The following is a 17,424-nucleotide window of genomic DNA, read 5'->3' on the forward strand; positions in this document are numbered from 1 at the left end:
CTTGGTATACATGTATAAAGTTGGCAAGGAACAAATTTCATTGATAAAAATAAAGAACAATAAAGGTGGAGAATGATGGGGGAAGACTTCTGGCCTCTACATGTGCATCCTCAGACACTGCAGCCACCGCCAGGACTAGCAGCATGTAGAGACACTGGTAAGCCACCAGCCACGTGGCAAGGTATAGATTTATAAAAATGGGTTAATTTAAGATAAAAGAACAGTTAGCAAGAAGCCTGCCACGGCCATACAGTTTGTATGCAATATAAGTCTCTGTGTTTACTTGGTTGGGTCTGAGCGGCTGTGGGACTGGCGGGTGACAAAGATTTGTCCTGACTGTGGGCAAGGCAGGAAAACTCTAGCAACAAATGGCGCCCAACGTGTTGGCAAGAGTTTCTACCTAAAACCTGAGAAAAGATTCTAAAATGGAGCTAAAAACAGCTTCCTAATTGTCTCTCTCAAAGGAGCGGCAGCCTGCCGGTTTGAGCTACTGGCGGGTTCCTAGCGTGCGAGCTTGATCTGCAGTATGGCGGGAATGAAGCCTCTGCAGGTGGCACATTAAGCTGCATGGTGGATTTAGCCTTTGCTAGTACAAAACAAAAAGAGGTTTCTGGGCTACACACTGCTTGGATAAAAGCATAGACCCAGGATGGCTACCAGAGCTGGCGGAAAACGTACCACCGCCATGTTGGGAAGCTGAAGTGGGCGGAGCCAAGCAGCCACAGCGCCGTTTCAGGCTTAAAAGGCTGCAGTTTAAGCAATAGGCTCAAGGTAATATAAAAAATAAGCCATGTAAAGATGGCTACCACACAGAGAATCTGGATTATGTTCTCTTTGATATTTGTAACTGAAGAAAAACATTTGATTGCAAAAGCTGTTGAGTTATGCAAAAATGTGTATTTTAAAGGTACCTTGACTTCAAAATTTGGATATAAGGATATGTTGCTTTGGAAAGGAGGCTCTGTTTTTGTTTCTACAGAAAGTCAGAGGCTATGGATTTGTTCCAGATTAAGATACATCAGGTTTGACCAGCCAAGACCACCTGAAAGGTCTCTGATGACACCATGGCCCAGATGATCCAACATCCAGAATCGTTTCAAGGCAACTGGCTCAGACAATACGGTCTCACAGACTACTCCATGATCCTAAAATTTTCTTTGTGTCCCCATAAGATACAGCACCCCCCTCCAGCAGGAAGCAGTAAGAGAAGCTACGCCCAAATTCCCAAATATACCAAGCTGACTTTGGAGATGTGTAAAAGTTAAAACCTTCCTTTTCAAAAAAAGAAAGGGGAAGTGCTGTGGGACGGTCTGTATGTCAAATTGCTCTGATTGGTCAATACCTGTTTAGGTATTTATTACTTGTATATATTGTATATACTTATTGTACTTTTGTATATAGTTTTTCTTTTGTTAGTCATAACCTTTTGCTTTTTTTCTTTTTATTAAAATAGAATCCTCATACTAATAAGTACATACACACAGAATGCCCATCATTTGCTGGATCTATACAGAGTATTTTACTTAGTTCTAATAAATAGCTGCCATTCTACTCATCAAAAGGCTTTAAATTCATTCTATTGAGAAACAAATTGAAGATCATTCATTTCTTCAGGCATTTGTCCATTTAATAGACAGTGTTTATTTTTCCCTCCATTGTCCATGGATTTTGAATTTTAAATAATTATTTTTTATATTTAATTATGTGTATTATTATGTGTCTGTGTGTGGGTATATGCATGGGAATGTAGGTGCCTGCCCATGCCAGAAGGCCTCTATCCCCTAGAGCTGAAGTTACAGACAATTGTGAGCTGTCTGACATAGATAATAGGAACCTGGATCCATTCAAAGACAGCACACCCCTTAACTGCTGAGCCATCAATCCAGACCTGATATTTTTGCATTTTCAGGAGAATAAAGAATAGATCACAGACAGTGCAACCTCAGAGATGTGATCAGTGATTTCAAGCAAAGCCCTGCTAAAGAAGCATCAAATATGGCTTTACAGTCTGTTAAAAGAATTGCTGGGCGGTGGTGGCGCACGCCTTTAATCCCAGCACTCTGGGAGGCAGAGGCAGGCAGATCTCTGTGAGTTCAAGGCCAGCTGGTCTACAGAGCGAAATCCAGGACAGGCACCAAAACTACACAGAGAAACCTTGTCTAGAAAAAACAAACAAACAAAAAAATTAAGAACTGAAGCAAGGTGTAGGGATTTGGGATTTATTCTGGAGCCAAACTTGAGAAAACATGTTGCTATGTGGGAGCTGAAGAGACATAGAAAGAACATGATTCCTAAGTTTTGGCTTTAGAAAATACTTAGTTGATGATTGTAATACTTTTTATTTGAGTAATGTACTGGCTGGTTTTGTGTGTCAACTTGACACAAGCTAGAGCCATCAGAGGAAGTAGCTTCAGCTGAGGAAATGCCTCCTTGAGATCCAGCTGTAAAACATTTTCTCATTTAGTGATCAATGGTGGAGGGCCCAGTCCATGGTGGGTGGTGCCATCCCTGGGCAGGTGATCCTGGATTCTATGAGAAGGTGGGATGAGCAAACCAGGAGGAGCAAGCCAGTAAGTAGCTCCCCTCCAGGGCCTCTGCATGAGCTCCTACTTCTGGGATTCTGCCCTGTATGAATTCCCGTCCTGACTTTCCTCAGTGATGAGCAGCAATGCTGAAATGTAAGCCTAAAATAATAAACCCTTTCCTCCCTAACTTACTTTTTGGTCATGGTGTTTCCTCACAGCAATAGAAAACCTAACTAAGACAAGTGAGCCTCAGGGAGATCCAGTGAAGTGACTGAGGAAATAGATGTACACAGTTCTGTAAGGAGATGAAATTAGCATACCTCCACATTTAAATGCATAGATTTGAGTGAAACATAGGATGTAATCATGATACATACAAAACTTAAATGCACCTAAGTTTGCTGAGTTCTTCTTTCACTTTCTTTTATTTTGCTTTAAATAGACATATAATATCAAAAATATTTGTTTCATGTAATATGATGGTTTGGTGTAACATATACTCTATTATAACAAATCAAGTTGATATATAGAGTTTTCTCAGATGGTTTCCACTTTTATAATACTATTACATTTACTCCTCATTTTTAAACTATCATATAAACAAACTGAAAGTTAAAAACATTTTTATTAATACAAAGGAATGAAAGAATAAAACAAACAGTCAAAATAGCTCCAATTGATACCCCCTTTTTAAAGTAAATTGTAAGTGTGAATTTTCTAACTCAGTGATTTGTTTGAAATGAGGTAATAGAGATGATATTGTTTAATAGCTGGTGCTCTGGTATGTACTAGGTAGCCATCAATTTTTATCGCATTTAATACTTGGAATTTTATTTATTTATTTATTTATCTATTATCTATACAGTATTCTGCCTACACACCAGAAGAGGGCACCAGATCAAATTACAGATGGTTGTGAGCAACCATGTGGTTGCTGGGAATTGAACTCAGGACCTCAGGAAGAACAGCCAGTGCCCTTAATCTCTGAGCCATCTCTCTAGCCCCAATACTCAGAATTTTTAATACACACAGGATTTTCTGATTTAAGAGAGGAAGAAACCAAAAATATAACCCCTTGAGAATACTCAGCTAAGATTCAGGGGCACTGGATTGGCAATGCTTGGAGCTTGGCACTAACTTCACTTCACATGCTGGCTCAATGGTCTTTGTGCAACTTGATTCATATTCAAAGGTAGAAATTTTAAGTGAATTTTCTGGTCTTGAGGAGACTCAAAACACCAGTTTGCAAATTTTAGATAGTAAGTACCCTTGAACCTTCACTGATGACTGGAGAACACAATTTGCTTCAGAGTTTCCATCAAACAAACGTACAACTAGTTTATAATAAGTGGAAGGAGCAATTTCCCTCTAGAAAATGAAGGTGGTACTGACATGAAATTCATCAGTGTGCATTATAATGACCAAAACAGAACCAGTTTTCCATAAATATAAAATACGTCGGGTTTCCAGTTTAATTTTCTTTAATGCCAAACATAGAGGAGAGATTTTCCATTCCCCTGTAGAAAATGTAATCTTTTGTTCTCTCCTAAAATATATTTTTACTGATTCTGGATAAATTCAACAATCAGTAAGCATTTGAGTGCCTACTTTGTGTCCAGTGAATCATAAAATATATGTATGGCACATACTACATAAATATTATTCTTTTCAAAGTATTTCTTTAGCAAAGACAGCAACTTACTTCCAACTCTTTAAAACTATTTTTCAAGTCAGATCCTCTGATAAAACTGGTATGTCTTACAAAATCAACTATATAAACAAAACATTTAAGCAAAGTTTTCCAAATTGATGTAGGTTTTTTTTTTTAATCGTACCTTGGCTAAAAATCAACAATGTGAATCAAGGTTGTTAGGTTTGACAGTATTTATACCTGAACTTTGAAGCTAAAGGTTATTTTTGAATACATTTTATTCAAATACACATGAGTAGATTATATATTTTATATATTTAGAAAGATTTTGATAATAGTTGCTATCAATGTAAAAACATCAAAAATTCTATCTCAAAATGTAATAATACCTTAGTATAAATATTGAAGTTTTTAACATTCAAAATACTTCCCAGAATCAGCATTTTATCGACATAATTTTTTTTTACTTATTTCTGAGGAAAATCACCTGTAGATACAGCTTTCCTTGCTCGGTTTGTTTTCAGTGGCTACCAGCAAAGTATAGGTGCATCAGGCAAGTTCTCAAATGAGTTCATAAATAAACATCAACTGATTTACAAGCTTTTTGACAAATAAAATCTCCTTCACATTCATTTGTTACAGAAGAATTAAAAAATATTTTAAAATTAATTTCAGAACTGAAAGATACACAGACCATCCAATGTTCATATTAATGATATATATCATAACTCTTTGTTGAAAAATGTTCGTCAGATTGAGAATATGTATCACCTCAAACAGTTACTAGGTTTTTGTAGTGAAAACTCAAAACCCTCTCTTCAGACTCTTTGGAATGTAAACTACAAAGATGGCATCTTCAGTCACTCTGCCATACAGTAGCATAATGATTATTCCTGCTCCTTTATAACCATAACAACATATGCACTGTTCAACCCCACCCCTCAGGTAAATCTGCTCTCTTTCTATCCTTTACAATTATCACTCAAATCTCAGTTTTTGTGAGAGCTTTTTAGATTTCACACACTAATGTATGTGTTCACATCCACACACTAATGAAGCCATACCTTATTTATTTTTCTGTTCCTGGACTATTTTACTTAATTTAGTAATATCCAGCTCCAAACAGGTTGTCACAATGACAGGCTTTCCTTGTTTTGTATGACTTAACAGTATTCTAATATATGTCTTTTCTATATGCCTTTTCCCATTAATCAGTGATGGATGTTTAATGATTCCATGTTTAAGCTGTTGTGATCAGTGCTGTGTTGAATCTGTGTGTGCAGAAGCTCTTTGGAAACACCATTTACATTTCCTCTGGATATACACTCATAGTAGCATTTCTGGATTATACAGTAGTTCACTTATTGCTTTGTTTTTAAATTTTCTTTTATTTTTTTGATAATAAACTAATTTCTTCCTTCCCAAGTCTTGGGGAACACTGCAGAACAGGGTTACAAAGGCTGTTAGGAGCCAGAAGATCAAGGAGTTTGCTGGAGAATGTGTCTCCTGGTAACATCAGAAGCTGCAGCCATAAAGTCTCACCAATATGGCATCATAAACTTCCTCATTTTCTAGGATCTCATATTTAACAGTTTTACTAGATTCCAGTCAGGGGTGTACAAGGGCCCCCCTTTCCTCCTCTTTATCAGTAGTATTTCCTGAATGAAGCCATTTGGGTATCTTTATAGAGGAAAGTTTAAACTTAACTTAGAGAAAAATTACATCCAAATGAATCCCCTAGCCACTTACATGAATCTGACCATTGGAAACTGCTCGGATCTGTTCCCACAGCATGTCCTTGAACAATTGCTCCAGGGGAAGAACTTTTTTATCTGAATTTATTTATATCTTTACTATATTTTATTTTAAACTAAAGCAAATCTTTAGGTACCATTTCTGTGACCAGAAAACACCTACCTCATTGAACAAAGTCCTATTTTGTTTGTGAGAGGAAATATAATGTAATTCCAAAATGCATAGAACAATTACTACTTAGCAGATAGTCTAACATACTTATTTTTTCTAAAAGTTTTCTCAGTACATTCTTCTTCCTACAGTTCATTTTGTTTGGTTAATAGTGGCGTCAATAGCATTATATATTCCAGTAAATGTAATAAATAGCTGTCTGCCATTGTCTTCTCAGTGTGAGGCTGATGATTATGGGTACATTAATGGAATAATTTGGTCTCATGTTTCATAGGCTTTGCAGACTTGTGACAAAGCAGAGAAAATGAAGCAATGTATGAGAAGACAATATGTATAATTAGTACCTGACAAATAACAACAGAAATGAATAGAGTGGTATAGGAGAGAGGTAAGAATCTAAGGTTCTAGGTTCAGGTAGCAAAGAAGGAAGGAAGGAGGGAGAGAGGGAGGGAGGGAGGGAGGGAGGGAGGGAGGGAGGGAGGGAGGGAGGAAAGGAGGAAGGGAGGGAGGAAGGAAGGAAAGAAAAGAAAGAAGGAAAGAAAAGAAAGAAAGAAAGAAAGAAAGAAAGAAAGAAAGAAAGAAAGAAAGAAAGAAAGAAAGAAAGAAAGAAAGAAAGAAAGAAGGAAAGAAAGAAGGAAGGAAGGAAGGAAGGAAGGAAGGAAGGAAGGAAGGAAGGAAGGAAGGAAAGAGAGAAGAAAACCCTTCTTAAAGAGAATTAAATGTTAACTAAGAGCTCAGGAATGAAATAAAAATCAACCCATTCAAATACATGGTTTGTGAATTTCCAGGGAGAAAAGTATGATGAAGAATATACCAGTTAATTATAAAAAAGATTATTATTTGGGAAATTGAAAAAATATGAGTGCATCTGTAACATGACAGTTGAAAGAGAGAGACATACAAAGCATCTCAAAAATATTTCTAGAGTCAGAAGAGAATGGGAACACTTTCAAACAAGGCAAACACATAGCCCTCCATATTCTTTACTGTGTAGAGTGGTAAGTGAGTAGTGGTGAAATGATTTGATAGCATATCCATTCTTGAAAGCAATGGTGAGAAGTAAAGCTGATGGTTTTGATGCCTCAGAAACCCTGACTGTGGACTCAGAGGACTTATACTCACCACTGTTGTGGGATATTTGATTGTACTGTGACACCCAAGACTGTTAATAAAGTTAACTTTGAATCAAGGGGCAGAGCCAGTGAGCAGCGGACCAGAATTAGCCATAGAAAAGCCAGGAATGTGGATAGAGAAGACAAACAAGAAGGAGTAAAGGGATTTCAAGGTCTTTTTGATCTGGGAAGTGTGGAGAGGTCAGCTGGTCACTCTTTTACCTCCACTTCTTTGATCTATCAGGTTTTCACCCCAATATCTGACTCCCAAGTCTTTATTGGTAATAGAACAACTTAGATAAAAACCGCACACCACAAAAGATGAACTCTACGTTCAGTGTGAAGGAAAGACAAGAGCACTATTTGTTGGGAGGGCTCTATGTGTTCTCTACTTGTGGTCTTTATAAAGGGATACACCTTACCAGTTTGTGCAAGGATTCTCATCTGAAACTCAAAGTTCAAGGTTTGTACTAGAGGATGATCAAGTAAGTGAAAGTACAATCTTAACAGTTACTCAAAGTTTCAAAGCCTGAAATGTCAAGGGCAAAACCTACAAGCAAGACTTCTGTAGACTGTTCAGTTGCCTCAGGACTGCATGGCTGTCGTGTGTGTGTGTGTGTGTATGTGTGTGTGTGTGTGTGTGTGTGTGTGTGTGTAGGTGAACCAGTTACTTTTCTTGATGATATTGTAGGAATATGGATGTACTGGCTGGTTTTGTGTGTCAACTTGACACAAGCTAGAGTAATCAGAGAAAGGAGCCTCAGTTGAGGAAATGCACTGATGAGATCCAACTCTAAGGCATTTTCTCTTTCAAGTGATCAGTAGGGGAGGGCCCAGCCTATGATGGGTGGTGCCATCACTGGGCTGGTGATCCTGGGTTCTATAAGAAAGCAGGCTGAGCAAGCCAGGAGGAGCAAGCTGGTAAGCAGCTCCCTTCTGTGTCCTCTGCATCAGCTCCTGCCTCCAGGATCTTGCCCTATGTGAGTTCCTGTCCTGACTTCCTTCAGAGATGAACAGCAATGCTGAAGTGTATGCCAAATAGACCTTTTCCTCCACAACTTGCTTTTTGATCACGATGCGCTGTGGGATGTTCTGTGTGTTAAATGTGTTGCTCTGATTGGTTAATAAATAAAACACTGATTGGCCAGTAGCCAGGCAGGAAGTATAAGTGGGACAAGGAGAGAGGAGAATTGTGGGAAGTGGAAGGCTGAGGTAGAGAGATCCTGCCAGCCGCCATGAGAAGAAGCATGATGTAAGGTACCAGTAAGTCACGAACCATGTGGCAACTTATAGATTAATAGAAATGGGTTAATTTAAGTTACAAGAACAGTTAGCAAGAAGCCTGCCATGGCCATACAGTTTGTAAGTAATATAAATCTCTGGTGTTTACTTGGTTGGGTCTGAGCAGCTGTGGGACTGGTAGGTGAGAGAGATTTGTCCTGAAGGTGGGCCAGGCAGGACTGGACAACACTCCAGCTACAACGATGTTTTGTCACAGCAATAGAAACCTAACTAAGACAATGGATGAGAGGTTACATTCAGGAACAGAAATGGTCCATCACCCCACCCCAGGCCAGGTGACAGTTCACAAAAGTTGGGAATCTGGAGCACACTGCACAGCTTGCAGGTAGGTCTACAGGCTGAAGAGTTTCCTTTATAAGTAACTGAGTTGAACTCAACCTCTTCTGGGAAGCTCACCTAGTTTCTGCTTCTTCCAAGCAGTTGCTAGTCTAGTGTCAGAGTCTTTTTTGAAGCTGGTCTTGTCTAAGAGTGTCTCTCAGCAACGTTTATTACTCACTCTGGGAGGAAGATAACTAGTGAATCTGGTCAGTTTCAGGGACTTCCTGAAGCTATTTTGAGGTGTTTTTTTTTTTTTTTTTTTTTTTTTTACCTTCCTGCTTATGGAGTTTCCCTACCTGATAGAATGTTTAATTCTCAGAGGAAACTGTTACCCAACAGCTTGGCTTCTGACTAGTGGTATCCATAGTTTGATCTGTCCTGGCTCCCTGACTGCAGTGAATAGATTAATGTAGCATCTTCTCAGGAAAAGGTCTGTCATGCAATTCAAGCCCATTTCAAATTTTCTTCCTCTCAGTAATCATATAATCATACTACCTTTTCGGCTCCTACTTTCTGTTGAACTCTCCAGTCTTGAAACCATGTCCTCTATCATTTGCATTTTGATGGTAATGCTGTTTATCTCATTGTCATGAACTTTAATGTCTGATTGTTGTATGTTACTTTTCATTCTAGATTGGTAACATTCTCTTAGAAAGAGTGAGTTCTGACTACGGTTTTGCAGTTCACAGACTCTACCTAAGAGGAAGGACCATAGAAACAATTTAATATGAGTGAGTAAAAGGCATAAGAAAAACATGAAACAAATGAACAAAGTCTATGTTCCTTTTGCATTTTTATTTCCATGTGTTTAGAATATAGCAATGTTTTTATCCTAAAATAACATGAACAACTAATTAAAGTCAATATTATGAGCAATTTTTCTATGACTACTTCATAGGATATTCATATATAGTTTTATTCTTAAAAAAAAAAACAACTTTCCTATCTTGGTTCAAAAATGCCTAGACACTTTAACAACAAAGAGTTAAGTCTCTTTCTGGTGGAAAAACAAATAACCATGTGGAGAAACCTCATATTTAATTGTGTAACCAGTTTTGTTATTATTTTATCTCCTGGTAGCAGAGTGAGCATATTTATTATTGTTTTAAACCTCGCTAGCCACCCTGATGGTTTCCTATGCTTGTTTATTTTGGGTTGTGGTTATGATTCCTACGTAAATGTTTATAGATCTTGTCAAGTTTCAGGCTACTTTTAGAAAGCTTATCTCCTCTGAAGGTATGAATTTATAGTCTTATGGACTTATTCACAAAATATGGTAACATGTTTGACATAAGCAATGATAGAAATAGATAGTTTTTACAATGGAATTAGCCTGAAAGTGTAAATACCAGACTCTAGGAAACAGTGCCTCTTCCTAGCACAGCAGACACGGAATTGCTGCTCTCCCGGGCTATAACAATAGTGGTGGGTGGACACATGACAGGGAGGAAGTGGATTGCAACCACTACCCCATTCACAAATGCTACATAAAAATGCCTACAGAAACTAACCATTAGTTATGCCCACCAAAGACTGAATGTACAACTCTGAAGCCAAACCACTTTTTATTTTTTTTTTCACTGTTTTAATATGGGCAAAAAGAAATTCAAAGTTGAATAAACATTGATACATTGTATTTATCACTTTAGATATCTACACAAATAATTTTAATAAAATCTGCGTTTTGTACTTAATCCCTTAGCATATTTCTGTTTAATTTGATGAAAATCAAGAAAGAAAACAGTCATCAAAGGATACTCTCAATGCAGTGGAGGTTGAGAATTAGTTGTAGCCAAGTTCCATAGTAAAAGGAGAATGAGTAAAGGGATTTCTAATGTGCTCTGCCTACCCAGACAATGTTTCTGTCAGTTCCTGGAATTGTTTTATGAAATGTAGCATATTTCATTATCTTAACAGTTTAATACCATCTCAATGTGCTAGCACTACTATAATTTTCAGGTTATGAATAAAGGACACATAACACTGTAAAGTTAAGTGAAATTACTAAAATTTACCTATGCTTAAGGAGTAGAAATACAGACTTAAGGCTGCAGTGGAAGAATCGGGGGGATTTTGTATCAGCACTGTAGCCACTTTATAAAGTATAATTTGGCACAGATACCTTAGTTACCTTAAAATCACCTCACCTAAACTTCACTGATTATGTCCCCATCTATCCTGCAAATAAGCGTTCTTTCTCCTGCCTTTCAAATTTGTTTATTGAAACCCCTTACCCACCAAGATATTCAATCTACTATTTTTGAGTCACTGTAGAACTCAATAGGTAATTTATATTTTTTCAAACTCAAGAATAATATTTAATGACTAGAATGCATAGGCCATGGTCCATCAGGATGGAAACCATCTATAAATAAATAGCATAGTCACACAGGAACATATGTGTCAGGTGAATGACAGTCCTCCTCCTATGACCACTTGTGTGGGAATCTGTATTTCATAAATATTTACTATATTATGAAGAATTGGCTTTAATATTCTGGTCATTAAACTAACAACTAACAACCACATGTAATGAGCCCCTAATCTACTTCATTTTAAATCATAAAAGTCTCCGGCTTAGGAAAAAAATTAGGTAATTTCTAGTGGGATATGTTTCATTAAATATTATGTTCTACTTATTAATTTGAATATACTTCTCTCCAGTAAAACTGAGAAATGCAGAAAGGCACAGAAAAGTAAATAACACATAAGAGCATTGCAATATTAATCTGAACATATTTTACTATGTCTGCATCATATATAACAACAGGACTATTTAATAAAGTTTCTAACATATGGTAATTAATATTTCACAATCATTTTTTTGAAATATATTTCTTAGCATTTCCTAATGCTATAAAGCACTTCTCTCAAAGATCTGTAGTTAATTATAATTGTGTATCAAAATTTATTAAACACATTGGGGTGAGTTTGAACATTTAATTAACTACAGAATTTTACTATGATCAATAAAAGCATGACATCTATTCTAGGATATATTTATGTCTTAGTTTCTTTTCATGTTGTGGTGACAAAATACCCTAGCAAAGCAACTTGGGAGAGAATGTATTTCATCTTACAGTCCTATGGTCCTGTAGATCATGGTAACGGGGTCAAAGCAGCAGGAGCTTGAAAGCTGCTCACATTGCCTCTACAGTCAAGAAGTAGACAGTGATGGCTGAGTACATGTGGCTAATTTTAAACTGTTTCCATTGATTGCCACTCAGGCCCAGGGGATGGTGTTGCCCACCTTTAATGTTGATCTTCTCACCTCGGTTATCATAATCAGCGTAACCTTCACAGACATGCCCTGAAGCTAAATAATTACTCACAAATACGCCTGTTTCCTAGCTTATTCCCGCTTCTTTCAACTCAACAAATAATACTGTCACAATCCACAACTTCTTCTGAAGAAGAAGATAGAAATTAATAGACATATCTACAAATTAAATTACCACTTTTTTCTTTTATTGAAAGAGACCTTTTCCATACAATATATTCTGACTGTGGCTTCCTTTGAGTCTCCTCCTCTTCCCAGTTCTTCTCGACCTCTCCTCCCATCCACATCCACATCCTTTCTGTCTCTCATTAAAAAACAAAGTGGCATAAAAGGAATAAGAATCAAATAAAATGCAGTAAGATAAATAAAAAATAAACAAATCAAGAAAAAGAGCCATGGGGTGCCTGTGGGATGTTCTTTCTGTATGCTGTGAATATGTATTGCTACCATTTATTAATAAAGAAGCTGCTATGACCAATGGCAAGGCAGAATAGAACCAGGCAGGAAATCCAAGCTGAGAGACAAGGAGAATAAGGCAGAGTCAGAAGAGATGCTGAATATTGCTGGGGGAGCAAGATGCAATGAAACATAAGTTATGCCACAAAGCCATGTGGCAAAACATAGATTAATTTAAAATGGAAGAATTAAATTGTAAGAGCTAGTTAATGATAAACCTGAGCCATAGTCCAAATAGTTTGTGATTAATACATGCCTCTGTGTGTTTACTTGGGACCAAGCGGCTGCAGGATACAGGAAAACTTCCGCCTACAATGAGAAAACACACATGTTTACATCCACAGAAGTCCCATAAAACCCCAAACTAGAAGCCACAATATATATACAAAGGATCTGCAAGGTAAAAATAATAAACACATACCAACAAAATATTAAGAAGCTCCGAAGTTGTCAGATGACATTCATTTTGAGTTCATTTTGTTTTAGCCATCTACTGGTGGGTATGGGGCTTACACTTAATTGTGGTTTGTTTCTCCAATGAGACTTCCTTGAACAAAACTAATTTTTCATTTGCAAGTGGCTATCAATTAGAGGTAGCTTATGGGTTACTGATGGTGACATGTATCTACTTCTCCTTCCAGATCTAGGTCCCCATCTGGTACAGAACCATGCAGGCAGGCCCTGTGAATGCTTCCTCAGTCTCTGTAAATTCATTTGAACACTAGAATAGTTGTGTTTAGAAGGCTTTGATTTCTGGTGTCCTCCATCCCCACTGGCTCTTACACTCTTTCTGCTCCCTCCTCTACAGAGTTCCCTGACATCTGAGGGAAGGGACTGATGGAAACATCCCATTTAGGGCTGAGTTTTCCAAGGTCTCTCACTCTCTGCATGTTGTCTGGCTGTGGGTCTCTGTATTTGTTCCCATCTGCTACAGGAAGCTTCTTTGCTGGTGGCTGAGTAAGGCACTGATCTTTGAGCACAGAAAAGTGTCATTGGGAATCATTTTATTACTACATTTTTTTTTAAACACAACAGTAGTATTTGTTTTTACCTACATGCCTGGACCATTCAGTTTCTGGCTCTTGGTCACCTAGGCAGTGCTGTGTGTGTGTGTTCCATCTCATCCAGTGGCCTTAACAAAAATACTGTTTGGTTACTGCCACAAGCGTTTGCCACTATTACATAAGGTTATCTTTTAGGCAGATTGAAGAGTTTTGTTTCTAAAAATTATTAGCATTTTGGCCAACTCTTTTTCATAAAGATTATTCCAGTTTATAGTTTTATTCTACACACATGAGGACAGTTTTCCGAACAACACAGCTATTATGTCACTCTTCAAAGCTTAAAAGTAGCAAAAGCATACTCCAGATCACAGGAACTACTGTTCATTAATGTCCTGATAATATTGATGACATTGCTAGTTCTATGATAAATATGCATAAGGATGTAAATTGGAATAATTCCTATAACCATTTTCAAACTCTAATCTCAATTGTTCTCATGAGCTGTTATCTGTTGTATAGTGAAATAAAATAATCATTTTAAAAGTTAATAGTTGTGTCTTTACTATTAGTTTGAAATCTTTCTATTTATACCAAAGTGTCCTTTGAATTGTAACTTCTATAAGTGTACTGTTTATTTCATACATTCTGGATATTTTCATTTTTAATGATATAAACTGAAGATTTTTTAATCAATTATGAACTTTTGGAGATAATTGCATTAATATTAATCCCCTTGTTTAGCTTACAATGAGAGAGACCACTTTGTTAAGGAAAGTATGGTTACCCCTAGATTTTATCTTAGACAAATATCCTATACTTTCAAACCAATTATTTGTAATTATCCCTCAATGTTATAATATTTTATTTAAAATAGTTCTTATCCTCTTCTGTTTATAACTGAACTTCAATTTCAAGGATAAAAATTTTACATTTCAACAAATAGTATGGCAGTTACTTATTATTTATTAGCGATTTTCAATATTCTGGGGAATACATCAGGATTTATGTCGCCCTACAGGGACCTTGTAAGATGAAGGGAGAAGGCAGGAGTCTAGTCAAAAAGCAGGTATACAGCTTGCCAGTAATATGTGGCATTTTGCTTGGCTCCAAAGCACTGCATTTGACCCAGAGCCTACACAAGGACACAGATTTTACACTAGAATTTACTACTAAATCATTTAACATTTGTGTAGGAACAAATAACTTAAAATAGTTTGAAAATAAACACATGATCTAGCCAATGCCTTTTCTTCATGCAACTCAGCTGTAATAATTGGGAATGCAGCATATGTGTATGTCCAAGAAAACTAAATTTGTGTGACAAGCATACACCTGAACCACAGTGTCATATGTACTCTATTGTCTCAGTGTCTTTCTCTTAACAAGGAAGTGAAGAGACCTCTGTAGCCTCCTTGTAAAGCAGAATCTAGCAGGTTTTCTAAGAACAATTGGTAAGAGGGACTAACCTCCATTCACTTGAGATATCTACTTTCCTAGGGACAGCTGCTTACGCGCACAGAGAATTGTAATAATCAGTGGAAACATTGCATACAATTCAATTTTTCTCATACATTTTCCCCACACCTATCAGCTTATACAAGCATTCAATTACAAATCATAATGAAACCTTTGCTTATGCTTTCTGCTCTCATTTCCTTCAGTAAAAGAATGTGTGCATGGTGGAGACATGGTTTTTAAAATGCAGCAAGCTGGAAAATTTCATCTTAAATGCTGATATTGGGCAAAAATAATGGAGAAATAAAAATACAAGTGAGTTTTATAAGATTAGTTGGGTACCTGAACTCTCCAGATTGTATTTTCAGCTCAAACGGAAGCTAGGATAAGCATTGCCAACTCCCTTCAAACCTTGGCCAAAATAAAAGCAAACAGAGAAATGGAAATTACTTTATACCCAATAATGATAATCTAACACCACAGTATGAAAACTATGCTTTTTTAAAAGAGAAAATCTTAGCTCAAAGATTTTTCTCATTTTAGTTTATGGTCTCTGAGGTTTCTCTAAATTTTAATCACAAATACAGGGCGCTTATTACTGGTTACTCTTTCACATTTCAAGGAGATGAAAGAAAAATCACATACATTATGTTCTGTAAATATTTATTCTAGTAATTAGTTTCTTCTGTGTAACTGGTGAATGTTCAAAAGCACACTTAATTGAGATTATATCCTTTCTGTTTATGTATATGTGTTTATGTTTGAGGGTACACATGTGTGAATGTCAATCTTATGTGTTGTTCTTTCAACCATGTTTACCACTCTAGAAGCACTAGGAGCTGGGAAAACGGAGCCAATAAAAGCGTCACACTAAAGTCTCATGCACTAGACAATTTTAGTCAGAGCATCAAACAATTTATACTCTGAGAGTTAAGAGGAGTCACATGAGTAAAGTGTCCAATCACAAGGACAAGCCACACGTCGTGGGCAAGCTGCATGGGGTAAAAACATAGCTTTCCATAGAAGCCTATAAATAAATAGCAATAGCCAGTCAGAATGAATAATCTGACGTAAACTCACTGCTATCACCTTCACCTGGGAGGGCCACAAAAGCAGAATCCTAAGAGTTCTCTGTGTTCAAGAAACTGAGTCACAAGACTCTTGTGTTGTTTTCTTGGAGTTTTCTCACAAGCACTCAGACTTCTCACAGGACTCCATTCCTGGACCATGTTCTAGCACAGCACTATCCATTTTATTTAGGAGACAAAGTCATTGCCCTAGGGACCACCAAGCAGGCTAGAAGGTTTGTCTCTGACTTCCTAGTGCTGGGATCACAAATGTGTGCTCTCATGCCCAGGCTTTTTACATGGATTCTGGGGAATCAAACACGTCTTCATAAATGTGAGGCAGACACTACTAACTGAGCTATTGCCAAGACCATTTTCTTAACTGCATTTTACTTTCCTCCATAATAATTAAAAAGGCAATAGACATCAGCTCAGGGGAAAATATATATAATAAAATTGTTATTAAAATAATGTACAAATGTAACTATTTATTTATTTAGAGACAAGATTTCTCTGTGTTGTCCTGCCTGTTCTGGAACATGCTTTATAGACCAGACTGGCCTCAAACTCACAGAGATCTGCCTGCCTCTGCCTCATGTGTTCTGAGATTAAACACATGTGCCACCTCTTCCTGGCATAATAAAATTCTATTAAGAACATTCAGATAAAATTTAACCATCTTATACTTTAAATATTTTCATGGAGTTGAAGAGATGGCTAAGTGGGTCAGCAGAAGGACCTGAATTCACTAGTCATGTTAACAGCTGGGCATGACTTGCCTCCTTAGCACAGTAGGCAGTGCGTCAGTCTCATAATCTGAAGGTCCTGAGTTCGAACCTCAGAGGGGGCAGTTGCTTTTCCTTCTGGTTGGAGATTTAGCTCAGGGGTAGAGCATTTGCCTAGCAAGCACAAGGCCCTGGGTTTGATCCTCAGCTAAACAAAAAAGCTGGACATGGCTGCACATGCCCAGAACCCCAACATTGGGAGGACATGGGAGGGTGGACTAGAAGGATCACTGGGATGGACTGGCTAGATGCATTTTTCACAGAAAATGGTGGGCTTTGGGTTAAGTTAGAGACCATGTCTCAAGGTAATGATGTTGAGGCTGATAGAACGGGGTACAAGGCATTTCCTGGCCTCCACACATGCACTCACATAACATGTACACATATGCATAAACTACATACATTAGAAATTCAAAAATCAAAATTTAAGAAAATGAATACATAAAACCAAAACTATACTATTTAGGAAAGAACCATTTTGGATACACTGTCTGTCTTACAAGGAGCTGAAATACCATTCTAGGCCTATTGCTAATTAGAAAC

General features: G+C 37.2%; 1 non-coding gene across 1 annotated transcript; it reads left to right on the forward strand.

Annotated features, from left to right (window-relative positions):
* The first annotated feature begins 16,873 nt into the window (after positions 1–16,873).
* Trnam-cau (transfer RNA methionine (anticodon CAU)) lies at positions 16,874–16,946 on the forward strand. Its single transcript has one exon. It is a non-coding gene; the product is annotated as a tRNA-Met (tRNA).
* Positions 16,947–17,424: the final 478 nt, after the last annotated feature.

The sequence above is a fragment of the Peromyscus maniculatus genome, chromosome 3 (genome assembly GCF_049852395.1).
Source record: "Peromyscus maniculatus bairdii isolate BWxNUB_F1_BW_parent chromosome 3, HU_Pman_BW_mat_3.1, whole genome shotgun sequence".
NCBI classification, from domain to species: domain Eukaryota; kingdom Metazoa; phylum Chordata; class Mammalia; order Rodentia; family Cricetidae; genus Peromyscus; species Peromyscus maniculatus.